The 27,909-nt window shown below is 41.0% G+C and overlaps 1 protein-coding gene across 2 annotated transcripts in view; it reads left to right on the top strand.

Moving 5' to 3' along the window:
- The window catches only part of FSTL4 (follistatin like 4), a 537,703-nt gene that overhangs the window by 61,414 nt on the left and 448,380 nt on the right, over positions 1 to 27,909 (top strand). The window lies entirely within an intron of this gene.

The following is a 27,909-nucleotide window of genomic DNA, read 5'->3' as shown; positions in this document are numbered from 1 at the left end:
AATATCACAGTAATCCAAGTCTATGCCCCAACCAGTAATGCTGAAGAAGCTGAAGTTGAACGGTTCTATGAAGACCTACGAGACCTTTTAGAACTAACACCCAAAAAAGATGTCCTTTTTATTATAGGGGACTGGAATGCAAAAGTAGGAAGTCAAGAAACACCTGGAGTAACAGGCTAATTTGGCCTTGGAATACGGAATGAAGCAGGGCAAAGACTAATAGAGTTTTGCCAAGAGAATGCACTGGTCATAACAAACACCCTCTTCCAACAACACAAGAGAAGACTCTACACATGGACATCACCAGATGGTCAACACCAAAATCAGATTGATTATATTCTTTGCAGCCAAAGATGGAGAAGCTCTATACAGTCAGCAAAAACAAGACCAGGAGCTGACTGTGGCTCAGACCATGAACTCCTTATTGCCAAATTCAGACTTAAATTGAAGAAAGTAGTGAAAACCACTAGACCATTCAGCTATGACCTAAATCAAATCCCTTATGATTATACAGTGGAAGTGAGAAATAGATTTAAGGGCCTAGATCTGATAGATAGAGTGCCTGATGAACTATGGAATGAGGTTCGTGACATTGTACAGGAGACAGGGATCAAGACCATTCCCATAGAAAAGAAATGCAAAAAAGCAAAATGGCTGTCTGGGGAGGCCTTACAAATAGCTGTGAAAAGAAGAGAAGCGAAAAGCAAAGGAGAAAAGGAAAGATATAAACATCTGAATGCAGAGTTCCAAAGAATAGCAAGAAGAGATAAGAAAGCCTTCTTCAGCGATCAATGCAAAGAAATAGAGGAAAACAACAGAATGGGAAAGACTAGGGATCTCTTCAAGAAAATCAGAGATACCAAGGGAACATTTCATGCAAAGATGGGCTCGATAAAGGACAGAAATGGTATAGACCTAACAAAAGCAGAAGATATTAAGAAGAGATGACAAGAATACACAGAAGAACTGTACAAAAAAGATCTTCACGACCCAGATAATCACGATGGTGTGATCACTGACCTAGAGCCAGACATCCTGGAATGTGAAGTCAAGTGGGCCTTAGAAAGCATCACTACAAAAAAAGCTAGTGGAGGTGATGGAATTCCAGTTGAGCTATTCCAAATCCTGAAAGATGATGCTGTGAAAGTGCTGCACTCAATATGCCAGCAAATTTGGAAAACTCAGCAGTGATCACAGGACTGGAAAAGGTCAGTTTTCATTCCAATCCCAAAGAAAGGCAATGCCAAAGAATGCTCAAACTACCGCACAATTGCACTCATCTCACACGCTAGTAAAGTAATGCTCAAAATTCTCCAAGCCAGTCTTCAGCAATATGTGAATGGTGAACTTCCAGATGTTCAAGCTGGTTTTAGAAAGTGTAGAGGAACCAGAGATCAAATTGCCAACATCCGCTGGATCATCGAAAAAGCAAGAGAGTTCCAGAAAAACATCTATTTCTACTTTATTGACTATGCCAAAGCCTTTGAATGTGTGGATCACAATAAACTGTGGGAAATTCTGAAAGAGATGGGAATACCAGACCACCTGACCTGCCTCTTGAGAAACCTGTATGCAGGTCAGGAAGCAACAGTTAGAACTGGACATGGAACAACAGACTGGTTCCAAATAGGAAAAGGAGTACGTCAAGGCTGTATATTGTCATCCTGCTTATTTAACTTATATGCAGAGTACATCATGAGAAACGCTGGACTGGAAGAAGCACAAGCTGGAATCAAGATTGCCAGCAGAAATATTAATAACCTCATATATGCAGATAACACCACCCTTATGGCAGAAAGTGAAGAGGAACTCAAGAGCCTCTTGATGAAAGTGAAAGAGGAGAGTGAAAAAGTTGGCTTAAAGCTCAACATTCAGAAAATGAAGATCATGGCATCCGGTCCCACCACTTCATGGGAAATAGATGGGGAAACAGTGTCAGACTTGATTTTTCTGGGCTCCAAAATCACTGCAGATGGTGACTGCAGCCATGAAATTAAAAGACGCTTACTCCTTGGAAGGAAAGTTATGACCAACCTAGATAGCATATTCAAAAGCAGAGACATTACTTTGCCAACAAAGGTTCGTCTAGTCAAGGCTATGGTTTTTCCAGTGGTCATGTATGGATGTGAGAGTTGGACTGTGAAGAAGGCTGAGTGCTGAAGAATTGATGCTTTTGAACTGTGGTGTTGGAGAAGACTCTTGAGAGTCCCTTGGACTGCAAGGAGATCCAACCAGTCCATTCTGAAGGAGATCAGCCCTGAGATTTCTTTGGAAGGAATGATGCTAAAGCTGAAACTCCAGTACTTTGGCCACCTCATGCGAAGAGTTGACTCATTGGAAAAGACTCTGATGCTGGGAGGGATTGGGGGCAGGAGGAGAAGGGGACGACAGAGGATGAGATGGCTGGATGGCATCACTGACTCGATGGACGTGAGTCTGAGTGAACTCTGGGAGTTGGTGATGGACAGGGAGGCCTGGCGTGCTGCGATTCATGGGGTCGCAGAGAGTCAGACACGACTGAGCGACTGATCTGATCTGATCTGATCTGAATGCTGATGATAACAGCAGTAGTAAGCAACTCCATTTTTGAGCTCTTCTTAAGTACCAGGCTCAGTGCTAAGTCACAAGCAGGTCCTGATTAATCTTCATTTGGCAAAACTAATACAATTATGTAAAGTTTAAAAATAAAATAAAATTAAAAAAAAATAAAAAAATAAAATCAGGGAAAAAAAAAATCTTCACCACCTTATGAAGCTATAACTAGTCTCTTTGCAAATAAGTAATCTGAGACTCAGAGCACTTCAGCCTTGTTCCCAAGGTCACAGTGGCAATAGTGGTAAAATCAGGGTTTGAACCTAGGTAATTGTTCCCAAAGTGGGAGCTCATAATCTCTTCTGCTCTTTTCCATGCTCTTTTCTCTTTCTATTCATGAAGGCCAATGTGGATGGCATTTGAAATGGGCCTCACTGAATTCATTTTAGCTCCTTAGAAGCAATAAAAGTTGCTCTTTTCCTTCAAATATTTCCTAACTCAGACTCCTTCCTTGATCCATCTAAATGAGTCTGATTGTGCATAAAAGAAAATTAAGGCATGGAGCAGATATGCAGGTAAGCTACACAGAGAAGGGTTTGGTCTCAGGAACCAGTGGTCACGTTGACACCAGTTTCTACTTACATACTGACACCCCCTAAGGAAATGGGACAGGGTAGGGGCCTTGTGAATTCTGAGCATATGTATTGAGAGGACCTGGGCTGTTTATACACACATGGCTTCATGGCAAGTGTAAGTACCATAGCCTTGGCCACATGGATATGTCCTCCTCACAGTCGCATGGGATGCAGAAGAGCAGTGGCCAGCAGCAGGGTGGCAGTTCAGGCCAGCTCTGCTTTTGACGGCCGCTGGTGGGGGAGTGATGGCCTCCAGCTTTACAGGTGTCACTTCATATGGGGGGGTTTTCCTGATCCCCACAGACCAGGCTGGTTTTCCCTTGCTGGATACTTCCAAGGTGACTGTACTCCTCCTATTCTGATGCAACTGCTTTTAGAAAGAAAATTTTTGAAGGACAGTTGATTTACAGTGTGTTAATTTCTGCTGTATAACAAAGTAATTCAGTTATACATATTATTTTACATATTATTTCCATTATGGTTCATTACAAGATACTGAATATAGTTCCCTGTGCTATACAGTAGGACCTTATTGTTTGTCCAACTTACATATAATAACTTGTATCTAATAATCTCAGACTTCCAGTCCTTCCCCTCCCCATCCCCCTCCTCCCCACCTTGGCATTTCCAAGTCTCTTCTCTGTATCTGTGAGTCTGTTACTGTTTTATAGATATGCTCATTTGTGTCATTTTTAGATTTCACATACAAGTGATATCAAAGGGTATTTATCTGTTTTTGACTTGCTTCTCTTAGTATGATAATCTCCAGGTCCACCCATATTGCTGCCAATGGCATTATTTCATTCTTTTTTAATGGCTGAGTAATAATTCCATTGTATAATATTGCTGTTGTTTTTCAGTCACCCAGTTGTGTCCAACTCTTTGTGACCCCATGGACTACAGAACACCAGGCCTCCCTGTCCCTCACCATCTCCTGGGGTTTGCCCAAGTTCATGCCTATACATGTGTGTGTGTGCATATATATATATATAAAAGTATATATCCCATCTTCTTCATCCATTCATCTGTCAATGGACATTTCGGTTCTTTCCTTGTCTTGGCTATTGTGAATAGTGCTGTTGTGACCATCGCGGTTCATGTATCTTTTTGAATTATAGTTCTGTCTGGGTATATGCCCAGGAATGGCATTACTGGATAATGAGGCAACTCTAGTTTTTTGAGGAATCTCCACACTGTTTTCCATAGTGGCTGCATTAATTTACATTCCCATCAACAATGTAAGAGGGTTCCCTTTTCCTCACACTCTCTTCAGTGTTTGCTATTTATAGACTTTTTAATGATGTCTTTTGTGACCAGGGAGAAGGAAATGGCACCCCACTCCAGTACTCTTGCCTGGAAAATCCCATGGACGGAGGAGCCTGGTAGGCTGCAGTCCATGGGGTCGCTAAGAGTCGGACACGACTGAGCGACTTCACTTTCACTTTTCACTTCCATGCATTGGAGAAGGAAATGGCAACCCACTCCAGTGTTCTTGCCTGGAGAATCCCAGGGACGGGGGAGCCTGGTGAGCTCCGTCTGGGAGCCGTCTATGGGGTCGCACAGAGTCGGACACGACTGAAATGACTTAGCGTAGCGTAGCGTAGCGTTTGTGACTAGTGTGAGACGGTACCTCCTTGTAGTTTTGATTTATATTTCTCTGATAGTTGTGAAGAGCATCTTTTCATTGTGCCTCTTGGCTATCTGGATTTCTTCTTTGGAGAAATGTCTATTTAGGTCTTCTGCTCGTTTTTGGATTGGTTGGTTGTTTTCTTTTTATTGAGTTATATAAACTGTTTGTATAGTTTGAAAATGAAGCTTTTGTTGGTCACATCATTTGCAAATATTTTCTCCCAGTCTGTAGGTTGTCTTTTGTTTTGTGTATGGTTTTCTTTGCTATACAAAAGCGTATAAGTTTGATCCATTTGTTTATTTTTGTTTAAATGTCTATTGCCTTGGGAGACTTACCTAAGAAAACATTAGTACAATTTATATCAGAGAATATTTTGCTTCTGTTCTCCTCTAGGAGTTTTACAGTGTCATGTCTTATATTTAAGTCTTGAAGCCATTTTGAGTTTATTTTCATGGTGGTGACAGGGTAGGTTCTAACTTCACTGATTTGTATCTGGTTGTCACAACACTACTTGCTGAAGAGACTGTCTTTTCACCATTGTATATTCTCATCTCCTTTGTCGAAGATTAATTGACCATAAGTGTATGGGCTTATTTCTAGGCCCTTTATTCTGTTTAACTGATTCATATGTCTGTTTTTATACCAATACCAGGCTGTTTTGATTACTGTAGATTTGTAGTATTGTCTGAAGTCTGAGAGGGCTATGCTTCCTGCTTTGATGTCTTTCTTCAGGGTAGCTTTGGCAATTCTGTGTCTTTTATTGTTTCATATAAATTTTAGGATTATTTGTTCTAGCTCTATAAAAAATGTCATGGGTAATTTGATAGGGATTGCATTAAATCTGTATATTGTTTGGGTAGTATGGTCATTTTAACAATAGTAATTCTTCCTGTAATTGTTTTTAAAAAAGATTTACTTTGACTATGAGTCCTGGGAAGGCAAGGAGAGGGTCTACTAGTTCACTGCTTTGTCCCCAGGCTGGACGGAGGACCTGGAACACAGCGGCTACTTAGTAAATATTTATGAAATATTTTGTAATGCTTTTCCAAGAAAGGGAAGAAAGAAATGATCTGAAGGTATTACATGACAGGGATGAATGAAGCCTAGTTTCTTTCTCACTCTTGGAATTTTGATCATGCTGGATGTGCAAGGCTCCTTGCTGTATTCCCTCATACTCCAACTCTTTTTGTTGATTTATGTTTTTTTTTTCCCTTTTTCTCTCTTCTTTGTTGACCTTTTGCTCCCTAATTTACTTTCTTTGTTCTACCTTTTCTGTGTTACTTTGCTTGGTTTTGTCTATTTCTCCAAAATTCTTTTTCTGAAGGAAAAAATTACATACTGATAGCTTAAGACAGTAATAGGGGGAAAAAGTGGTGTTCTTAATAACTTAGGGACAGTTACTTGAAAAATAAAAATAGACTGCATAACTTTTACACCAGGAGAAGAAAATTCCATTTACTCAACAGAATAGGAAAAGAAGAAAAGGGTTAAAAATAAGGCATGGACAATTTGAAACATAAGAAAGGCAGAAATAAATATTGATATGAGAAATTATGATAAATGTAAATAGTTAAAACTCTTCAAAGTGTAAAGACTCTCTAATAGAATTAAATATAAAATCAAGCTATATATTGCCTATAAGATACCTATTAAAAACAAAAAGGTATGTAAAAGATAGGAAAAGGTTTATCAAAATAAGTCAGGTTAGAAATTGTAATATGAAGAAATATTAATTTAAGGCATAAAATATATATATTTAAAATTAATTTATTTTTTATTGAAGGATAATTGCTTTACAGAATTTTGTTGTTTTCTGTCAAACTTCAACATGAATCAGCCATAGGTATGCGTATATCCCCTCCCTTTTGAACCTCCCTTTTGAACCTCCCTCCCATTTCCCTCCCATCCCACCCCTCTAGGTTGATACAGAGCCCCTGTTTGAGTTTCCTGAGCCCTACAGCAAATTCCCATTGGCTATCTATTTTACATATGCTAATATGTTTCCATGTTACTTTTTCCATACAGCTTCCTCTTTTCCCCTTTCCCCATGTCCATAAGTCTACTTTCTATGTCTGTTTCTCCATTGTTGCCCTGTAAATAAATTCTCTAGTACCATTTTTCTAGATTCTGTATATATGCATTAGAATGCAATATTTATCTTTCTCTTTCTTACTTCACTTTGTATAATAGGTTCTAGGTTCATTCATCCACTTCATTAGAACTGACTCAAATGGCTGAGTAATATTCCATTGTATGTATGTATCGCAATTTCTTTATCCATTCATCTGTCGATGGACATCTAGGTTGCTTCCATGTTCTCGTTATTGTAAATAGTGCTGCAATGAACAATGGGATATATGTATCTTTTTCAATTTTTGTTTCCTCAGGGTATAAGCCTAGGAGTGGGATTGCTGGGTCATATAGTGGTTTTATTCCTGATTTTTTAAGGAATCTTCATACCATCTTCCATAGTGGCTGTATCGATTTACATTCCCACCAACAGTGCAAGAGCATTCCCTTCTCTTCACACCCTCTCCAGCACTTATTGTTTGTAGACTTTTTGATGATGGCCATTCTGACTGGTGTGAGGTGATATCTTATTGTAGTTTTGATTTGCATTTCTCTAATAATGAGCGATGTTGAGCATCTTTTCATGTGTTTGTTAGCCATCTGTATTTCTTCTTTGGAGAAATTCTATTTAGGTCTTTTTCCCATTTTTTGATTGGGTTGTCTGTTTTTCTGGTATTGAATTGTATGAGCTGCTTGTATATTTTGGAAATTATTTGTCAGTTGTTTCATTTGCTATTATTTTCTCCCATTCTGAGGGCTGTCTTTTCACCTTGCTTATAGTTTCCTTTGCTGTGCAAAAGCTTTTAAATTTAATCAGGTCCCACTTGTTTACTTTTGTTTTTATTTCTGTTACTGTAGGAGGTGGGTCATAGAGGATCTTGCTTTGATTTATATCATCAAGTGTTCTGCCTATGTTTCCTCTAAGAGTTTTAGTTTTTGGTCTTAAATGTAGGTCTTTAATCCATTTTGAGTTTATCTCTTTGTGTGTGGTGTTAGGAAGTGTTCTAATTTCATTCTTTTGCATGTAGCTGTCCACTTTTCCCAGCACTATTTATTGAAGAGGCTGTCTTTGCCCCATTATATATTCTTGCCTCCTTTGTCAAAAATAAAGTACCCAAAGGTGCATGGGTTTATTTCTGGGCTTTCTATCTTGTTCCATTGATCTATATTTCTGTTTTTGTGCCAGTACCATACTGTCTTGATGACTGTAGCTTTGTAATATAATCTGAAGTCAGGAAGGTTGATTCTTCCAGCTCCATTCTTCTTTCTTAAGACTGCTTTGGCTCTTTGGGGTCTTTTGTGTTTCCATATGAATTGTGAAATTTTTTGTTCTAGTTCTGTGAAAGATGCCATTGGTAATTTGACAGGATTGCATTGAATCTGTAGATTGCATTTGGTAGTATAGTCATTTTCACAATATTGATTCTTCCTACCCAGGAACATGGAATATCTCACCATCTGTTTATGTCATCTTTGATTTCTTTCATCAGTGTCTTATAATTTTTCTGTGTATAGTTCTTTTGTATCCATACATAGGTTTATTCCTAGATATTCTTTTTGTTGCAATGGTGAATGGGATTGATTCCTTAATTTCGCTTTCTGATTTTTCATTGTTAGTATACAGAAATGCAAGTGATTTCTGTGTATTGATTTTGTATCCTGAAACTTTGCTAAATTCACTGATTAGCTCTAGTAATATTCTGATAATATCTTTAGGGTTTTCTATGTACAGGATCATGTCATCTGCAAACAGTGAGAGCTTTACTTCTTCTTTTCTGATTTGGATTCCTTTTATTTCTTTTCCTTCTCTGATTGCTGTAGCTAGGACTTTGAGAACTATGTGGAGTAATAGTGGTGAAAGTGGAGACCCTGGTGTTGTTCCTGATCTTAAGGGGAATGCTTTCAGTTTTTCACCATTGAGAATAATGTTTGCTGTAGGCTTATCATTTATGGCCTTTACTATGTTGAGGTAGGTTCCTTCAATGCCCATTTTTGGAAGAGTTTTTATCATAAATGTGTGCTGAATTTTGTCAAAGGCTTTTTCTGCATCTATTGAGATTATCTTATGGTTTTTATCTTTCAATTTGTTAATATGGTGTATCACATTGATTAATTTGCATATATTGAAGAATCCTTGCATCCCTGGAATAAACCCAACTTGATCATGGTGTATGAGCTTTTGATGTGTTGCTGAATTCTGTTTGCTAAAATTTTGTTGAGGATTTTTGCATCTATCTTCATCAATGATATTGGCCTGTAGTTTTCTTTTTTTGTGTTGTCTTTGTCTGGTTTTGGTATCAGGGTGTTGGTGGCCTCATAGAATGAGTTTGGAAGTGTTCCTTCCTGTGCAGTTTTTTGAAAGAGTTTTAGAGGGATAGGCATTAGCTCTTCTCTAAATGTTTGATAGAATTCTCCTGTGAAGCTATCTGATCCTGGGCTTTTGTTTTTTGGGAGATTTTTGATCACAGCTTCAATTTCAGTGCTTGTGATTGGGTTGTTCATAGTTTCTATTTCTTCCTGATTCAGTCTTGGAAGATTAAACTTTTCTAAAAAATCTGTCCATTTCTTCCAGGTTATCTATTTTATTGCCATATAGTTGTTCATAATAGTCTCTTATAATCCTTTGTATTTCTGCATTATCTGTTGTAACCTCTCCTTTTTTATTTCTAATTTTGTTGATGTGATACTTTTCTCTTTTTTCCTTGATAAGTCTGGCTAAAGGTTTGTCCATTTTGTTTAGCTTCTCAAAGAACCAGCTTTTAGTTTTATTAATCTTTACTATTGTTCTTTCATTTCTTTTTCATTTGTTTCTGCTCAGATCTTTATGATTTCTTTCCTTCTACTAATTTTGAGGGTTTTTTGTTCTTCTTTTTCCAGTTGTTTTAGGTGTAAAGTTAAGTTGTCTATTTGATATTTATTTTGTTTCTTGAGGTAGGATTGTATTACTCTAAACTTCCCTCTTAGACCTGCTTTTGCTGCATCCCATAGGTTTTGAGTTGTCATGTTTTCATTGTCATTTGTTTCTAGAAATTTTTTATTTCTATTTTGATTTCTTCAGTAACCTGTTGGTTATTTAGAAATGTGTTTAATCTCCATGTGTTTGTGTTTCTTACAGTTTTTTTTTTTTTTTACACTGTAATTGATACCTCGTCTCATAGCATTATGGTCAGAGAAGATGCTTGATATGATTTCAGTTTTCTTAAATTTACTGAGGCTTGGCTTGTGACCCAAAATGTGGTCTATCCTGGAGAATATTCCATGTGCACTTGAGAAGGTGTATTCTGCATTTGGATGGAATGTCCTGACGATATCAATGAGATCCATCTCATCTAAAGTATCATTTAAGACTTGTGTTTTCTTGTTAATTTTCTGTTTTTATGACGGTCCATTGATGTGAGTGAGGAGTTAAAGTCTCCTACTATTATTGTGTTACTGTCAGTTTCTCCTTTTATACCTGTTAGTGTTTGTCTTATGTATTGAGGTGCTCCTATCTTGGGTGCCTAGATATTTATAATTGTTATGTCTTCCTCTTGGATTGATCCCTTGATCATTATGTAGTGTCCTTCCTTATCTCTTGTAATCTTTATTTTAAGGTCTGTTTTGTCTGATATGAGGATTGCTACTCCAACTTTCTTTAGCTTGCCATTTGCATGGAATATATTTTTCCATCCTCTCATTTTCAGTCTATATATGTCTTTAGGTCTGAAATGGGCTTCTTGTAGACAGCTTATTTATGGGTCTTGTTTTTGTATCATTCAGCCAGTCTGTGCCTCTTGGTTGGAACATTTAATCCATTTACATTTAAAGTAATTATTGATATTATGTTCCTATTGCCATTTTATTAATTGTTTGGGGTTGATTCTGTAGATGTTTTTTCTTCTCTTACATTTCTTGACTATATAAGTCCCTTTAACATTTGTTGTAAAGCTGGTTTGGTGGTACTGAATTCTCTAAAATTTTCCTTGTCTGAAAAGCTTTTTATTTCTCCACCAACTTTGGAGATCCTTGCCAGGTACTGTAATCTTGGTTGTACATTTTTCCCTCTCAGTACTTTAAATATATCTTGCCATTCCCTTCTGGCCTGCAGAGTTTTTGCTGAAAGATCAGCTGTTAAGCAAATGGAGTTTCCTTTATATGTTACTTGTTGCTTCTTCCTGCTGCTTTTTAATATTCTTTCTTTGTGTTTAGTCTTTGTTAGTTTTATTAGTATGAGTCTTGGCGTGTTTCTCCTTGGATTTATCCTGTATGGGGCTCTCTGCACCTCTTGGACTTGATTGACTATTTCCTTTCCCATGTTGGAGAAATTTTCAACTATAATCTCTTCAAAAAATTTCTCATACCCTTTCTTTTTCTCTTCTTCTAGGACCTCAAATGTTGATGCATTTGAATTATTGAGGTCTCTGAGACTATCCTCAGTTCTTCTCATTCTTTTTACTTTATTCTGATCTTCAGAAGTTATTTCCACCATTTTATCTTCCAGCTTACCGATTCATTCTCCTGCTTCAGATATTCTGCTATTGATTCCTTCTAGAGTATTTTTAATTTCAGTAATTGTGTTGTTTGTCTCTGTATGTTTATTCTTTAATTTTTCTAGGTCTTTGTTAATTGGTTCTTGCATTTCTCCATTCTGTTTTAAAGGATTTTGATCATCTTTACTATCATTATTCTGAATTCTTTTTTGGGTAATTTGCCTATTTCCTCTTCATTTATTTGGACTTATGTGTTTCTAGTTTGTTCCTTCATTTGTGTAGTATTTCTCTGCCTTTTCATTATTTCTATTTTAACTTATTATGTTTGAGGTCTCCTTTTCCTAGGCTTCAAGGAAAGTTGAATTCTTTCCTTGAAGAAGGTTGAATTCTTTCTTTCTTTTGGTTTCTGCCCTCCTAAGATTGGTCCAGTGGTTTGTGTAAGCTTCACATAGGGTGAGATTCATGTTGAATTTTTGTTTGTTTGTTTTTCCTCTGATGGGCAAGTCTGACTGAGGTGGTAATCCTGTCTGCTGATGATTGGGTTTGTATTTTTGTTTTATTTGTTATTTAGATGAGGCATCCCGCACAGGGTGCTACTGGTGGTTGGTTGATGCTGAGTCTTGTATTCAAGTGGTTTCGTTTATGTGAGTTCTCACTATTTGATACTCCCTAGAGTTAGTTCTCGGAGAAGGCAATGGCACCCCACTCCAGTACTCTTGCCTGGAAAATCCCATGGATGGAGGAGCCTGGTAGGCTGCAGTCCATGGGGTCGCTAAGAGTCGGACACGACTGAGCGACTTCACTTTCACTTTTCACTTTCATGCCTTGGAGAAGGAAATGGCAACCCACTCCAGTGTTCTTGCCTGGAGAATCCCAAGGATGGGGGAGCCTGGTGGGCTTCCGTCTCTGGGGTCGCACAGAGTCGGACACGACTGAAGCGACTTAGCAGCAGCAGCAGGGTTAGTTCTCTGGTAGTCTAGGGTCTTGGAGTCAGTGCTCCCACTCCAAAGGCTCAGGGCTTGATCTCTGGCCAGGAACGAAAATTCCACAAGTGGTTTGTTGTGGCATTAAGTGAGATTAAAACAAATATCTGAAATGAGAAACCAATGATGAACCCCAAACAAATGGAAATTACAAAATCAGGCAAATAATAACTAAAATCATGGAATATTCATATACACCCATGAGCAAAGTAAAAACAGTCCAACAAAAATAGAGTACAGTAGACTGACCCGGCAAATGAAGGAAATAAAAAATTATATTTACCAGTTAAGAACAAAACTAATTAAAGCACAAACTGGAAAACAAAACTAAAGCAAGGTGCCAAATGGGGAATAAAGCAATGAAAACAAAACTAACAAATATGTTGAGAGGAAAGGAAAGAAAGAAAAGTAAGAAAGAATAGATATTCAAAGTTAAATAGAGGTAGATGAAGAAGATTTATATACATTAAAGATTAACTGCAAGGGAAAAAGAACAGTAGGAAAGGCAAACAAAGGAGTAAATGTAGAAAAAATATAATAGGTTTAAAGTTAAAAATTAAAATTATAAAAAAGAGAAAAGAAAAAGTGGAAGAAGAAAGAAAAAAAGAAAAAACAAAACTCCACAGAATTGGAAAAGCCCAATGTAGAGGCAGAGGTTTATAACAACAATAAAAAGTGTGACTGAATATACATATATACATATACACCCACAAGCAAAATCAAAACAATCCAGCAAAAATAAAGTACAATAGATTGACCTGGCAAACAAAGGAAACCAAAAACTATACCTACCAGAACAAAACTAACTAAAGCACAAACTGGAAAACAAAACTAAAGCAAAGTGCCAAGTGGGGAATAAAGCAATGAAAATAAAACTAACAGATATGTTAAAAGGAAAGAAAAGAAAGAAAGAACAGATATGCAAAGTTAAATACAGGTAGATAAAGAATATTTATATACATTAAAGGTTAACTGCAAGCGGAAAAGAACAGTAGGTAAAGCAAACAAAGGAATAAATGTAGAAAAAATAATAGGTTTAAAAAATTAAAACTTAAAAAAAGAGAGAGGGGAAAAAAAAAAAAGGAAAACTCCACAGAACTGCAAAAACCCAACATAGAGGCAGAGGTTTATAACAACAATAAAAAATGTGACTGAGAAAAAAAAAAGCTCAAAAGCTTAATTGTATTTCATAGTGCCAATAAAATCAACAACTACAACAGAGGGGGGAAAAAGGAAGAAAAAAAGTCCAAAAGAATCTACAGAACAAGTCAAAACATTTTTCTTGACTCACTGCTGTCAGAGTCCTTTCCCTCGTGGGAGTCACAGTCCACCTTACCTCCCTAGGATGCCCTCCAACTGTGTGCTGATCTCTGGACCTGTTGTAGGGCCATCTCAGATTCTAATCTGATCCTACTCCTGTGTGTTCTTGCCTCCAGTGTCCACAGCTATCAGAACTAGTGCGTTTTCTTTTGTGGGAGCTCTCAATGACCTTTTATATATTCCATAGACACAGAGTCTGCCTAGTTGATCATGTGGATTTAATCTGCATCTTGTACAGCTGGTGGAAGGTTTTGGGTCTTCTTCCTTAGCCACACTGCCCCTTGGTTTCAATTGTGGTTTTATTTCCACCTCTGCATGTGGGTCGTCCACTGGGGTTTGCTCCCGAGGCTGCCCTGGAGGACTTGGGTTTGCCCCAGTGAGGGCCAGGTATGGAGGTGGCGCAGCTGTTTGGGTCGCAGGGGTTCTGACAGCACCAGATACTCAGGGGAGTTGGTGGCTAGGGCAGCAGGCAATATGCTCTAGAAGGGTACGATAACCAGTATTGGCCAAAAGCCTCCAGTATTCTTGCCAGGAGACCCCCATCCCCCTCCCTGACAGAGAAGCCTGGCAGGCCACAGTGTACAGGGTTGCAAGACCAAAGCGACCCTGCATGCATAGATGCAAGACTTTTTTTTGCCTGTGGCAGCTCTGCTCCAGTGAGAGTTGAGCGTGAAGGTGGCACGCCTGCTTGGCTTCTGGGGACCCTGGCAGCGCCTAGTGTGCACGGACAGGGACTGCTTCCACTACAGGAGTCATGGCCTCATCAGTCCTTTTTCAAGTCTCTTTTAGCTGGTGATCAGAAGGCCTCTTTGGCCAGTCTTTCTCCATAACTCCACCCATTCAGGCACTTAGAGGGCTCCCTTGCCTGTTGTTCAGCGCGTCAGGCACATAGTGGGGCCCCCTGGCTGGGGTCCTACTCTGTAGATCAGTGCATCAGGCACTTAAAGGGGCACCGTAGGTGGGGTTCTACTCTGTAGTTCAGTAGGTCAGGTGTTTGATGGGCCATCCTCTCTATTGTTCAGCTGCTGATGCTGGTGTGTGGGGAAAGAGAGGCTATGGTGATGGCTCCACCCTCTAAGCGTGACTCAGCAGTATCGCCTTGCTTCCATGGCTGCCTGGCTTTCCTCCACCAGCATTTCCCACCACAGTCTCCTCCCTCACATCCCCTGATCCATCTCTCCACAGTCAACAGCAGCCCTCGCCCTGGGATTGCCCCACAATCCCTAAACTCCAGCTCCCCACCACTGCACCTTCCAGGGGACCAGCATTCCTGTCCAGGGTTTGTATGGCTGCAGCAAGGACTGTCTGATTCTCATTCCATTTAGGCTGCCACAAATCAGCTGTTTCACTCTCTTAAATGTTTCTCCTCTGACTCAGACAGTTGCCCTGATGTGGAGATGGGACCCCTGCTTCAGTTCCCCCACCCACCGAGGGCAGGTCCAGTCCTGCTAACACTCAGGTTTTTCCCCTAGTTCCTTCATCCTACCAAGTTTTGTGTGGTTCTATGTATTCTTTTCTGCTGGTCAGGTACTCCTGTCCACTCTGAGCTGCTGTTCTGCATGCACTTCTGTGTCTGAAGGTTTATTCCTGATGTATCTGTGGAGAGAGATGTACTCCATGTCCTACTCCTCTGCTATCTTGTTCCCCTAATTTAAGGCATAAAATATTAAAAGAGGAAAACAAAGATATCATATATTAGTAAAACAAAGCATCAAGAAATATAATAATCATTAACATGTATGCAGCTGACAATATGATGTCAAAATACATAAAGCAACATCTGATAGATCTAGGATAGAAATAATAAATCAAAAATCATGGTTGACTTTAAGATACCCTCTTAAAAACTAGTAGTTGGAGCATATAAAAATAAGCAAAGATATAAAAAACGATACTGATATAACAGTCCCTATATTTCACCAAAAACCGAATATTTTCTTTTTGTATACACAAAAAATGTGCTAGGCCACAGAAGAAACTTGAGTAAATTTAAGCATCATATATGGACGGAGGAGCCTGGTGGGCTGCAGTCCATGGGGTCGCTAAGAGTCGGACACGACTGAAGCGACTTAGCAGCAGCAGCAGCATACAGCACAATGTTACTGTCTATGATGCAGTTGAACTAAATTTAAAATCTTATGTCTAGAAATTTAAAAAATACTACCATGTATCATTTGGCTATAAAAGAAATCAAAGATAAATTATTAAATACTTCCAGGTGAATGGCAATCAAAGTACAGGTCAAAATTTGTGGATCACATTCAAAGCAGTACTCAGAGGTAAACTTACAGCTTTAAATATAGGAGAAATTAAGAAGAATGCAAACAAGAGAGTTAAGCTTTCCACTTATAAAGTTTGAAAGAGACAAATAGAGTAAACCCAAATAAAAAAGAAGGAAGGACATAAATAAGAATATGGGCAGAAATTAATGAATGTAGGTAACAAAATCAAAGAGAAAATTAACAAAACTGATAATGGTCTTTAGAAAGACTAACAAAATACATGAGCCTCTCACAAGAATCATTGGAGAGGGAAAGGAGGGAGGAAATGTAAATAAAAATATGAGTGAGGTAATGTAACTATATACTAATAAACTGGATATTTAGATAAACTAGGTAAAGTTCTGAAAAAAAAAGTAAAAATGCTACATTTTTACAAGATTGTAAAACTATAACCCTTAAAGAAACTGAAATGGAATCATCATCACCCTTTCAAAAAAAGCCTCAGGTCCAGAGAGTTTTATAGCTGTGTTCTATAATACTTTCAAGGAAGAGATAATTCCAACCTTGTAAAGTTGTTATAGAAAAATAGAAATAGAGAGAAAATTGTTCACATTTTTTTTAATCAGGTTAGTATAAGCTTGATTCCAAAACTAGATGAAAACAAGTCAGGAAAAAAAATTAGAGCCCAATTTCTCTATGAACATAGATGTGAAAATCCTAAATATGATATTAGTTTATCAAATCTAATGGTTTTTTTCAAAATACATGCAATCAAATTGAATTTATCCAAGGAATTGAAGAAAGTTTAAACACTTAAAAACGTCTATCATTGTGATTCAATATATTAATAGAATAAAGGGGGAAAATCTCATGATTGCTTTTGTGTGTTAGTCACTCAGTCGTGTCTGACTCTTTGCAACCCCATGGACTGTAGCCTGTCAGGCTTTTCTGCAGGCAAGAATATTGGAGTGAGTTGCCATTCCCTTCTCCAGGGGATCTTCCAAACCCAGGGATGGAACCCAGGTCTCTTGCATTGCAGGCAGAGTCTTTACCATTTGAGGTACAAGGGAAGCCCCCATGATTGTTTTGGTATATGCAAATGAAGCAGTCAATAAAGGTGATCATATATTCATCATTAAAAAAATAATCTGAGAAAACCAGAATAAAAGAAAAATTTCCAATTTTAACAAAGTTTATCTACTAAAAGTTTATTTTTTATTTTTATTTTTTTATTTTTTTCCATTGGTTACCTTTTTATTAGTTGTAAGAACTGTTTAGGTATTCTGGATACAAGTCCTTTCACAGATACATGATTGGCAAAAAAGTTTATTTTTTAAAATGTGCTTTCTTATAGTATCATTTATAAAGGAGGAGTTTGAGGAAGACCAAGTGCCCTCCTTTAAGAGAATGGATAAGAAAATGTAGCCTATACATCTGTTTTCTAAGAAAACAAAACCCTCCAAAACCACGACACAGTAACTGATCAAAATAAACTAGGTTTACATATAGTAATGCAAATAGATATTAATATAGGATTTATTAAAAATAATGAAATTTATAATTTTTGAGTTGTAAAATCAAACATATATAAAACAATACATGTTTTTCATGAATACCTAGATATGTAGTGGCATTGACAAATATGTTAGAGAGAGTACCTATGGGCAGGGGAGAAGAGATAAGCAAACAGAGGATTAGGGGAAATAATAAAATACAAAGCCAGAGACAAACCCTGTGTGAACCAGGGAAGGCTTTGCATTGAACTGAGCAACATGAGCCACTCAGCTGAAAAGCTCTCACCTATCTTGAGTAATGAGGTAGCTTGGATAAGCCCCACTGTCTCCTGGGGCTAACTTTTCTCCTGGCTTTCTCAGGCTCAGAGCTACCAGTCTTGCTGCATTCCAGCTCTCCACTGTGTTTCTGAGTCCACCGTCCCTCTTCCAAGCTGTGTGAGCACTCTGCACCCCAGGCTAGGTACTGCCTCTGGAGGGCTCTCCAGAAAGTTTAGAGCAATGGAGAGGCAAGGGGAGGTGGGTATGGTCACAGCATAGCAGAGCAAATTTAATCAAATTCTTCCTCAAGCTCCAGCCTCATGTATTCAACAGTCTGATAACAGACATTTCAAACTGATTAAATGTCCAAAACACTTCAGGATTTCCCCATCCACTGCTCTGAATTGGTGTCTCCCCCTAACATCTCCATCTCAACAAATGACTCTTTCATACTCCATGACTATTCCATGGAGTATGGAACGCTATATCCTTTTGGGCCCCCACATCTCTGTGCACACAGCTAGAATTCTACCTGCAAGCAGCTGCTCCTCCTCTTCTGGGTACTCTCTCTGGTGAGAACCCTCTCTGCCTCTGCAAATGGCCAGTCAGAAGGGCTAGAGAAGTCTTGCCCCTGAAAGCAGCACTCTACCTATGAGATGGGAATTAGTGGATCAATACCCCAGCTCCCACAGCCCTTGGGTGGGAAGGAGATTGAGAGGCATGGGCTTTACACGGGATCCCAGAGTTCCTCCTGTAGGACTAGGCTCCATCTGCCCACATTGGTAACTGTCTTGATGACATAACCTTTAGAAGCTGCTGCCCATTCTCTCTTTTACTTTTCCTCTACCAGGGCTTCCTTGGGTCACCTCTTAAATAACTGCAATCCTGTGAATCTTTGTCTCAGTTCTGCTCCTGAAAGAATTCAGAATAAGAGACTGCTGATCCCAACCATTTCAACTGAAGTACCACCCTCTGGAGAAGTGGCGGAGCACAGTGGTTAGGAGAGTGGATTCTGAGGTCAGGTTGCTGGGGGGAAGCCTGGCCCCACTGCTCAGTTTGTGGACTTGGGCTCTTGTGCTTAATTTTCTCATCTGTAAGATGAGGAGCAAAAACAGTAATGAGGCCAAGAGCGATTTTCACTGAGGTATTCAGGGATCACAAGGTAACATTTATTGAATGCTTACTACACACCAGGCTGTGTTCCAAGTGCACCATATTTATTAATGCATTTAGTCCCCATGGCAACATATCACTGTCTGATATTAGAGTCCATCCTGTTTGCTCATTCTTGCTTTCTGTCTCCCTTAGTAGGATCCTTGGTCCCTGAGCACAAGGACCCACTGTGTAGCTCCCCACTGCACACCAAGCTCCTGGCATGTGACCTGGCTCACAGGCACATTTGTTTTAGTAAATGACTCTTAGTCAACACTTATGTTGTAAAGCCCTTGAAAAGTTTCCCCGCTGTGTACCTCCCACTGGACAACAAGATAGCACAGTTTGACAACTGCCACTGGAAGCGCTGTGTGTGTTGGGGGAGGGAGAGGGCCTTGCTGGGTTTGAAGCAGGGGAGAAACCTGATTCAGTGGTGAGCTTCCAGAAGCTCACTCTGGCAGTAGATGAGGATGGACCATGGTAGCTCCAGGCTGGAGATGGGGGTCCTGTGAGAGGCTCTGGCTTAGCCTAAGGCAGATGTGAGGTGAGGAGATGAGATCCTGGATACAGGAGCAATTGTGGGGAAGAAGAGGAGGGCCTGGCAGGTGAGGGAGGGCAGAAGGCAGAGTCTGAGGCCTGGAGCCTGGTTCTAGACTGACTATAGAGAGTGAAAGAGAGAAAAGAAACAGGAGGAAATGGGCGTGGGTAAAAGATGATGAATCTAGTTTGAACTGTGTCGCGTTTGAAAAATAGAGGTCTCCTGGTGTGGACAATTGGTGGTGCCCAGTTAGATATAATGTTCTGCATTGAAGACCAAGGTAAGGCTTGATGACAAAAATTTGTGGCTTTGTTGTTTCTTGGCGAAAGTTGGAGTTATAGAAGGGAATATGGTCGCCAACTGCTGTCCAAAGAGAATCCCAAGCAGTCCCAGAGGGCTCTGAAGATCTGGATGGGCCAGGGCAGCCCTGGGGATCGTTTTCCCACTGGGAAGGGCCTGGACCCCTGCCTCACTATGGATCCCTTTGGCATGTGTACCAGCAGCTCTCCATCAAGGATGTTGGCCTTTCTTCCCCTCCTTGCTCTCCCTTGCCTGGCATCTGTGGTTCTGCACCCAGCCCTGGGAAGACTGAGTCCAGGTTAAGAGAAATCCCTTCCACATGACGGGTACCATCAGCAGGAGGAAAGACAAAAAGAAGACTTTACCCAGAGGCACTAGCAAACCAATGGTGGGGAATGCAGGCAGTGACCACCTGTGACCCAGTGCAGTCTGTGAAGTGAAGGCTGTCCCCAGGGTTTGGGGAGTGAGGACGAACACGGGCTCTGAAGTCTGACTGTCCAGGCTCTGCATCCCTATTTTGCAGCTTGGGCAGGTTCTGTAACTTCTCTGAGTCTCAGACTTCTACTACATGAAAGGGCACATGAATTGTATTCACTTCAGAGGGTTGTGGTGAGGACTAAACCAGGGAATTCATGCAATGGACCCAGTCTAAGTACCTGGTACATAGCAAGTCTTAGTACATGGGGGTTGCTATGATTCCAAGCACACCAGGCTAGAGAAAGAGAACAGGTTTACATGAGGCCACTTGACCTGTGAGAGGCAGAGCTGGAAATGTTAGAACTTGCTACAAATACACACTCAGATTAATTATATCCAAACTGTTTGCCTAGAAATAAGGAAAATTTAGCCCCCCGGGAATCTTCTTCCTGCTTACTGCAAGACCTTTTTAGAAAGTCCAGAGCGGATGAGGAAAGGTTGAATGAACAAATAAATGAAAGAATGGAGGGATAAAGGAATAAATAAAGGAATAATGAGCCTTCTGTTACGGCCTTTCAGCGCTGACCTTTCTCTGATTTCATACTGCGAATCGCTGGAGTCTCATTTGAGATGCAGTCTGGTACGATGTCTAATTAGCTGACCTGTGTATGTGTGTGGTGTGAGCATGCGTGCATGTGTGTGTTAACACAGGAATAAATCACAGATGTTTAATCTTCTCGGCCTCTGACAGGCCAGTTAAGCAGAAGTTATCAAAGACGTAATTTCACGTGCACTTCTTTTTCGGTTTCCATCAATCTCAGCATGGAAAGTGGTGGACTGCAAAGTGCCTCATGAATTAATAAAGAGACATCAGTTTATCCAGCCTTCACTGCTAGATTGACTTCATTTTAGGATTTGACCACAATAAACAGCAAAGAACTCACTTCCTGCCCAAGATGCAGCATAGTTAATCCTCAGCAGGAGAGAAGATTCTAGACAGGAGCTTGTGATGGAGCAGGGAGGGGATACTCTCCTGAGGAAGAGATTTCCAGGCTGCCTCCTTGTGACTCAAAGAGTTTGGGGTTCTGTAGAGGCCTCCAGCTACTCGACGTGGGTGCCTAGTGGGGTGCGCTTTACATCAGTATGTTTGTCTGCTGAGGATTCAGGGCCTCAGGGACAAAATGCTGTGTGAACCACAAAGGCCTGTGAGTTGAGTTGATGGTGTTTGGCCTGGAGGGGATTTTAGGATTCCTCCTTCTCTCCCTGAGTTTCCCACTCACAGAAGGAAGAGACTGAGCCATTTCATCCCTAAAGGCCCTTCTTGCACGAACAACTTACATCTCGACTCAGCACACGTGTGTTCTGGGCTATGAACATGTGTGAGTGATATATGACTTGTTTTGTCTGAGGCCTAAAGCAGCATTACACAACACTCACAGGGAATGAGCATTATGTACGTGGTAATTTGTGGGTATATGAACTCACTCCTGGCACAGTGGATCATTTTATAATCAAAGTGAAACATCTAATTGATGGGATGTGAGCAAGGTGCCCACTGGCACCACAATGACCATGGATGCTTCTCCTAACTAGCCATTCTCACATTTATGTTTACTTAATACAGATATTGGAATATTGTCTGGATATCAATGTTCATCAAAGTAAGTACAGATCTTTGTTTTTAATTTTAAAATGTCAGCGCTGAGTTCCTTTCTATGCGTGTAGCATCAGTGCCCAGCAGACGCCTTGAGGCCAGGAGAACTGAGGCTGAGGAATGCCCCATGACTCAGCATGCAGCTGTGATTGGCTGCTTCCAGGCTTGGAACTGTGCTGAGTATGCTATAGGTACATGACACATGCCTACCGCATTGAGTTGATATTGACTGCTCTTTCTGGGGGTCAGCCTAGAGAGTTCATCTTGGAAAAGATTGGTCCTGACAACCTTAGTCAGAGGAGACTCGTCTTTGCCCAGTAGCTGTCCTGGCACCACTAATTAGTAAGTGAAAGTCGCTCAGTTGTGTTTGACTCTTTGCAACCCCTTAGACTGCCAGGCTTCTTTATCCATGGAATTCTCCAGGCCAGAATACTGGAGTAGGTAGCTGTTCCCTTCTTCAGGGATCTTCCCAACCCAGGGATCGAACCCAGGTCTCCTATATTGCGGGCAGATTCTTTATTGTCTGAGCCACCAGGGAAGCCCAAGAATACTGGAATGGGTAGTCTATCCCTTCTTCAGGGGAATCTTCCAGACCCAGGAATTGAACTGGGGTCTCCTGAATTGCAGGCAGATTCTTTACCAACTGAACTACCAGGGATTAAACCATGCAGTGCTGCCCCCTAGGGTTACTGAATTGAGTGGGATTGTTTGCCCTGGTACTATCTGGCCCCAAACTTTTCCTATTCTTATTTCTGCTTTTTAATGTCTGTCTCCTCCTTTCTTCTCAAGCTTTTAGCTAGCCAGTCATAGTTACTGTTTTTAGTTTCTTGTGAGTGGGAAATCAAATGATCAAGAATGTTAGTATCAGACATGGCCTTAAAATAAGAGATTAAATAAATGCTAAGGAGGGCAGAGTGAAGCTAGAGTGAATGGATTTCTGATAAGAAATATGCATAAACTTTTGGCAAATGGCATGAGGCCATATGTGTAATTTTGCCTTCTTCCTGGATCTGAGAAGTATGGTGTATGTTAGAGAGGAATGAAGAAAAATGACCCACATAATGGATTTGGGAGGTGATTCTTCAGACACCTTCTCCAGAAAGAGCATCATCTAGTATTTTAACACAAGATTTCAGCTGTCCGGCAGACCCTGAGCAGGCTCCATCATCATCATAGTCCTTGTCTCTGTTGCCTTGAAGGCAGGTTTAGACCATGTGGACATGTTATCTTTTTATAGAGTAAATTTCTTATAATATATGTTTGTAGGGAAGATTGGGGAAGGGTAGTCAATTTTTAGAATTCAAGAAACTGAGGTGACATTGACCTAGAACATAAAATGTTTTAGTGGAGTGTTTGGTAAGTAGTGGTGTGTTCAGGTATTCAGGAGATATCTTTCAATCATTGTTTCTCCCAGATCATCTCATGGTGCCTCCAACAGGGTCAGAAACATGGTGAATGATTAGTAGAGTCAATTGGATGGGGCGAGGGTTTATTAAATTAGATCCTGATCATTGGAACCCTTAATTAGAGCAGACTGTGGATGCCGCATGGGAGACAGGACAGGTATCTCTCTGGAAGACCCTACTCCTGGTTTTCTCTCTGTGTTGTGGTGAATGGTATTAGGGGCTTAGATCTAGGTGGCCAATGGTCATAGTGCCCCTTTTGCAGGAGCCAGGACACTTTTCGCTGGGTCCCTAAAACAACAGAAACTGGGCTAACTTTCTTTATCTCAGAAGACTTTATTGACACTGTGATGGGAGTCGGAGCATATTTCCTGGTTTCATTCCTTTCCCACTGTGCTCCTCATTGTCTCATCTGAATAAATGGCACCAAAATATACCCAGTTGCTCAAAGCTAAAATCTTGTTTTCACCCTTAACTCATGTCTTTCTTGCCTTCCCAGTATCCATCAATTCTCGACAGTTCTAGCTCCAAAATATGTCTTCAATTCACCTCCTCTTCTCCATCTCTAAGGGATCACATAGTCCATCTTCAGAGCTCAAATAGAAGACTTTAAGAGTCTACTAACTGGTCTCCATGCTCTCCCTGATCCCCCGTCCAAAGCTATTTCCCACAATAACCAGAGGAATTGACATAAAACCTAGAAGTAGCCCACGGTATCCAGCGCTCAACCATCAGATGACTTTATACCAATGAAATACCAAGAGCTTATCATGGCCCATGAGCCTTGTGTGTCCTAGCCCTCCCCACCTCTCTGACATCATTCTACCTATACTGGACTACTTCATGTTTCTAGAATCTGTTTCCAATCACAAAGTCTTCCGCTTGTTGTCTCCTCTGCCTGGAGAGCTCTTTCCTGAGAGCTTCCTATGGCTGGTTCTTTCTCACCTTTCAAAACTTAGCTCAAAGATCACCTCCTCAAAGATGCTGACCCTAAACTCCAATAAATCCAATAAATAAAGCACTCCTCTGCACTCTTCTCTATCCAAGTATATTGTTGTTTCGTCATAGTCGGTAATCACTTACCTTTGATCACTCATTCATTGTCTGTTTGCTCCCCTAGACTGTATATTCTAAGAGGGTAGGGACCGTGTATGTTTTGATCAGTATTCTATTCTCAGAAACTAGTGTATTAGTTTCCTGGGGTTGCAGTTATAAAGTATCACAAACTGGGTGGCTTAAAACAAGAGAAATTTATTCTCAGAGTTCTAGAGATCAGAAGTCGCAAATCAAGATGCTGGCAGGGCTGCGCTCCCTCCAAAGCCTCTAGTAGAGGGTGCTCCTCTGGCTCTCCAAGTTTCTGGTGGTTTCTGATGCCCCTTGGCTTGTGGCTGCATTGCTTCAGTCTCTTCCTCCATGGTCACTCTGCCTCCTCCTCTTCTGTCACATTTCCTTGTCCTTCACTCTTGTAAGGGCAGTTATCATTGGATTTAGGGCCCAACCAGATCATTCAGGATAAACTCCTCTCAAAATCCTTGGTCACAACTTTTCCCATATAAGGTCATATCCATGGGTCCTGGGGATCAGGACATGGACATATTTCAGGGGCCACTCGTCAGCCCACTATACCTAACGAAGTTCCTGGTAGCCAGTAGGTACTCAAAAACATGTGTTGAGTGGATGAATGAATCATAACAACAAGAGATGCTGTGATCAGAAAAACTAGCCAGCTTGTCTCACTGACCCTCACCCTTGATTAGAAATGTTTACCTTCAGGTATCTTTTCCAAGTGACTGCTGGGCTGGCCGCATTAGCGCTTACCTGTACCTGAGGTAGGTACCTGTACCATCATCCACCATGGCTATCTCTCAGGGCTTCCTTTTGTTCAGGAACCATCTACATCACCCAGGAGGGATGAAAAAGCAGACTCTCAAGGACAAAAGGATGGCATATGTATTGTTTAAGATCTTGAAACAGTATCTACCCAGATAGGTCAATTGAAGAGGTTTAATGAGAAGACTACTTAAATTAGTGTGGGAATGGGAAAAGAAACAAACAAAGGATAATGAGGTCCTCAGGGCAAGGTCTTACCACCCTGAGGACCAAAGGGATGGGGGAGCGGGGAAATAATGCCAACAGAGTCCTATGAGAGCTAAGCTATGGAGCTTCCTGGCAGGAGCTATAGTCATAAGGAGGGAGCAGGGAGAGAAATATACAACATGTCTCTCTCCATTTTCTGACTGCTGGTGTTCTCAATGGGCAGAACTGAATAGGAACCAGAGGAAAGGGGACTTCTAGGTGCTGCCCATAGTCCATAGTGGTCATCCCTTGGGGTACAGAGCAAGGAAGAAGATAGGGCGTAGGTCTGGAGGAGACGCAAAGGGAAAATGACCAGCAGGGAAGATTGCAAGCAATGACTTCATTTGAAGGGTCAGAGAGGCAGGAGGCAGAAGGAAGTGGTCTCTTGGTCTAAATAAGGGAACAACAAGTAAGAAACTTCCCTCGATCCCCCGCCATCCTCCCTGCTATCTCTACGCTCCACGGAAGCAGGGAGACTACCTCAGTTGTTCCAACACTTGTGACACTGTTGTCCCCCTGAAGGCTGGGACAGGAAGAGCCCAGCCACAGAACCGCTTTTGCCAAAGGCTCTGGAGGGTGTTAAAATTCAACATTCAAAACACTAAGATCATGGCATCCAGTCACATCACGTCATGGCAAATAGATGGGGAAACAATGGCAACATTGACAGACTTTATTTTCTTGGGCTCCAAAATCACTGCAGATGGTGAGTGCAGCCATGAAATTAAAAGACACTTGCTCCTTGGAAGAAAGGTTATGACAGACCCAGACCGTGTATTAAAAAGCAGAGACATTACTTTGCCAACAAAGGTCCATCTAGTCAAGGCTATGATTTTTCCAGTAGTCAAGTAGAGATGTGAGACTTGGACCATAAAGAAAGTTGAGTGCCAAAGAATTGATGCTTTTTCACCGTGATGCTGGAGAAGACTCTTGAGAGTCCCTTGGACTGCAAGGAGATTAAAATAGTCTGTCCTAAAGGAAATCAAGCTGAATATTCACTGGAACGACTGATGGTGAAGCTGAAGCACCAATATTTGGCCACCTGATGTGAAGAGCTGACTCATTAGAAAAGACTCTGATGCTGGGGAAGATTGAAGGCAGGAGGAGATGGGGATGACAAAGGACGAGATGGTTAGATGGCATCAGTGACTCAAGGGACGTGAGTTTGAGCACACTCCAGGAGATGGTGAAGGACAGGGAAGCCTGGTGTGCTGCAGTCAGTGGGGTCACAAAGAGTCAGACACTGAGCAACCAAACAACTGGAGGGTGAAGATGCTTGTGGAGAGCAGGGGCTGAAGCCCAGCAAGACTTGAGAGCAGGCAGGGAGAGGATCTTAGCAGAATCTTTAATTCTCCCATGGGGTTCACAGATCAGTCCCTGCCCTGTCCTGCCACAGGCCTAGAAAAAAAAAAAAGGGAACTTTAACCTCTGACTTGCAGGCTGGAGCCAAGGAAAGTATGAGAACTGGACTGGTCTTTCTCAGCACAGCTACAAGTTGAACTCCAGTGACCAGAAGGGCTGGTCCAGCTGACGGCAGATTCCACATCTCTGCTGGACACCTGGACATCCAACCTGAGCGAATCCTCTCTTTCCCTAGCAAAGCACACTCCTGTGGCCCTGGGAAGGACACATTTACCAAGCCCAACACCTTTACCTTTTTCTCACCGTTTTATTTTGATAGCTGCTTGAATTTAGGTCTTTTTTCCCCCATATTATTTACTGAAAGAATAATGGAAGTATTAGAAATGGTAGAAGGATAAGCTGCCTTCCTGGGAAGCAGTCAGACAAGAATAGCTCCGCTCTGTCCTTGGGTCTTCTCTGCATTGCTGTTGTATCTCTTTCTGAGCTGCTGCCAGGCTCTCCTTCCCCTCCTTGTAAGCAGGGGGATGCCGGCTTCACTGTTTTCTCTCTGATCCTTGTGAGCTCTATTGGCCCATGCTGCCTTGGGGGCAGGATCTCACTTTATTAAACAGAACAATCAATTAGCTGTATTCACCCTGAACAACATTGTTGGGCAGTTTCTCTTAAGAAAAGGCTTAGTTCTTGTGTCTATTGACAGTTGTATGGGAGGGTTACCTGTCTGGTGGGGGACCTGCTTTGCCCTCAGTGGTGGTAAACCCTCTGTTCATTGTGAAAAACTCCAGAGGGCCACCATGGGAGTGTGTGCCTACCCTCTAATTTTAGGAATCAAGATGTAAGGCCCAGAGGAGGTGGCATGATAGAAATGAGCCACACATCAGGCTGCAGAAGGGCCCGGGAGAGGACAGAAGTCTCCCAAAGCCCAGGGTCTGGGACTCATCTGTTCATAAGAGCCCCAGGTCTTAGGAAGCTCTGTTAAGCCATCATATTGTTTTTTCACAATGGAAATTCCTTTTGGGGTTTTGATGATTCTGCTGCTGCTGCTAAGTCACTTCAGTCGTGTCCAACTCTGTGCAACCCCATAGATTCTACTAGTAAGTAAAACTTGCTCATAGCATCATTTCAAACATTTCAAGGCTGTGTGATCTTCCAAAAGCCAGTGAAATTTCCTACCTTTCTGTAGCCTGTTAATTCAGCCTACAGAATTAACAAGTTTTGAGAGCTTGCAGGGTATAGTTCCAGATTTTTTAATATTCATATCATTGTTTTAAAGCTGGGGTCAAACCTTTGCTTGCTTTATCCTATTTTATTGATACTTCAGAAGGTATGGGCAGTCCTACTTTCCACACATAATGCATTTCTGAAAAGATGTTCAGA

The sequence above is a fragment of the Bubalus kerabau genome, chromosome 1, assembly GCF_029407905.1.
Source record: "Bubalus kerabau isolate K-KA32 ecotype Philippines breed swamp buffalo chromosome 1, PCC_UOA_SB_1v2, whole genome shotgun sequence".
Taxonomy (NCBI): Eukaryota; Metazoa; Chordata; class Mammalia; order Artiodactyla; family Bovidae; genus Bubalus; species Bubalus kerabau.
The sequence above is the reverse complement of the archived record's forward strand: the minus strand, read 5'-3'. Positions and strand labels throughout refer to the sequence as shown.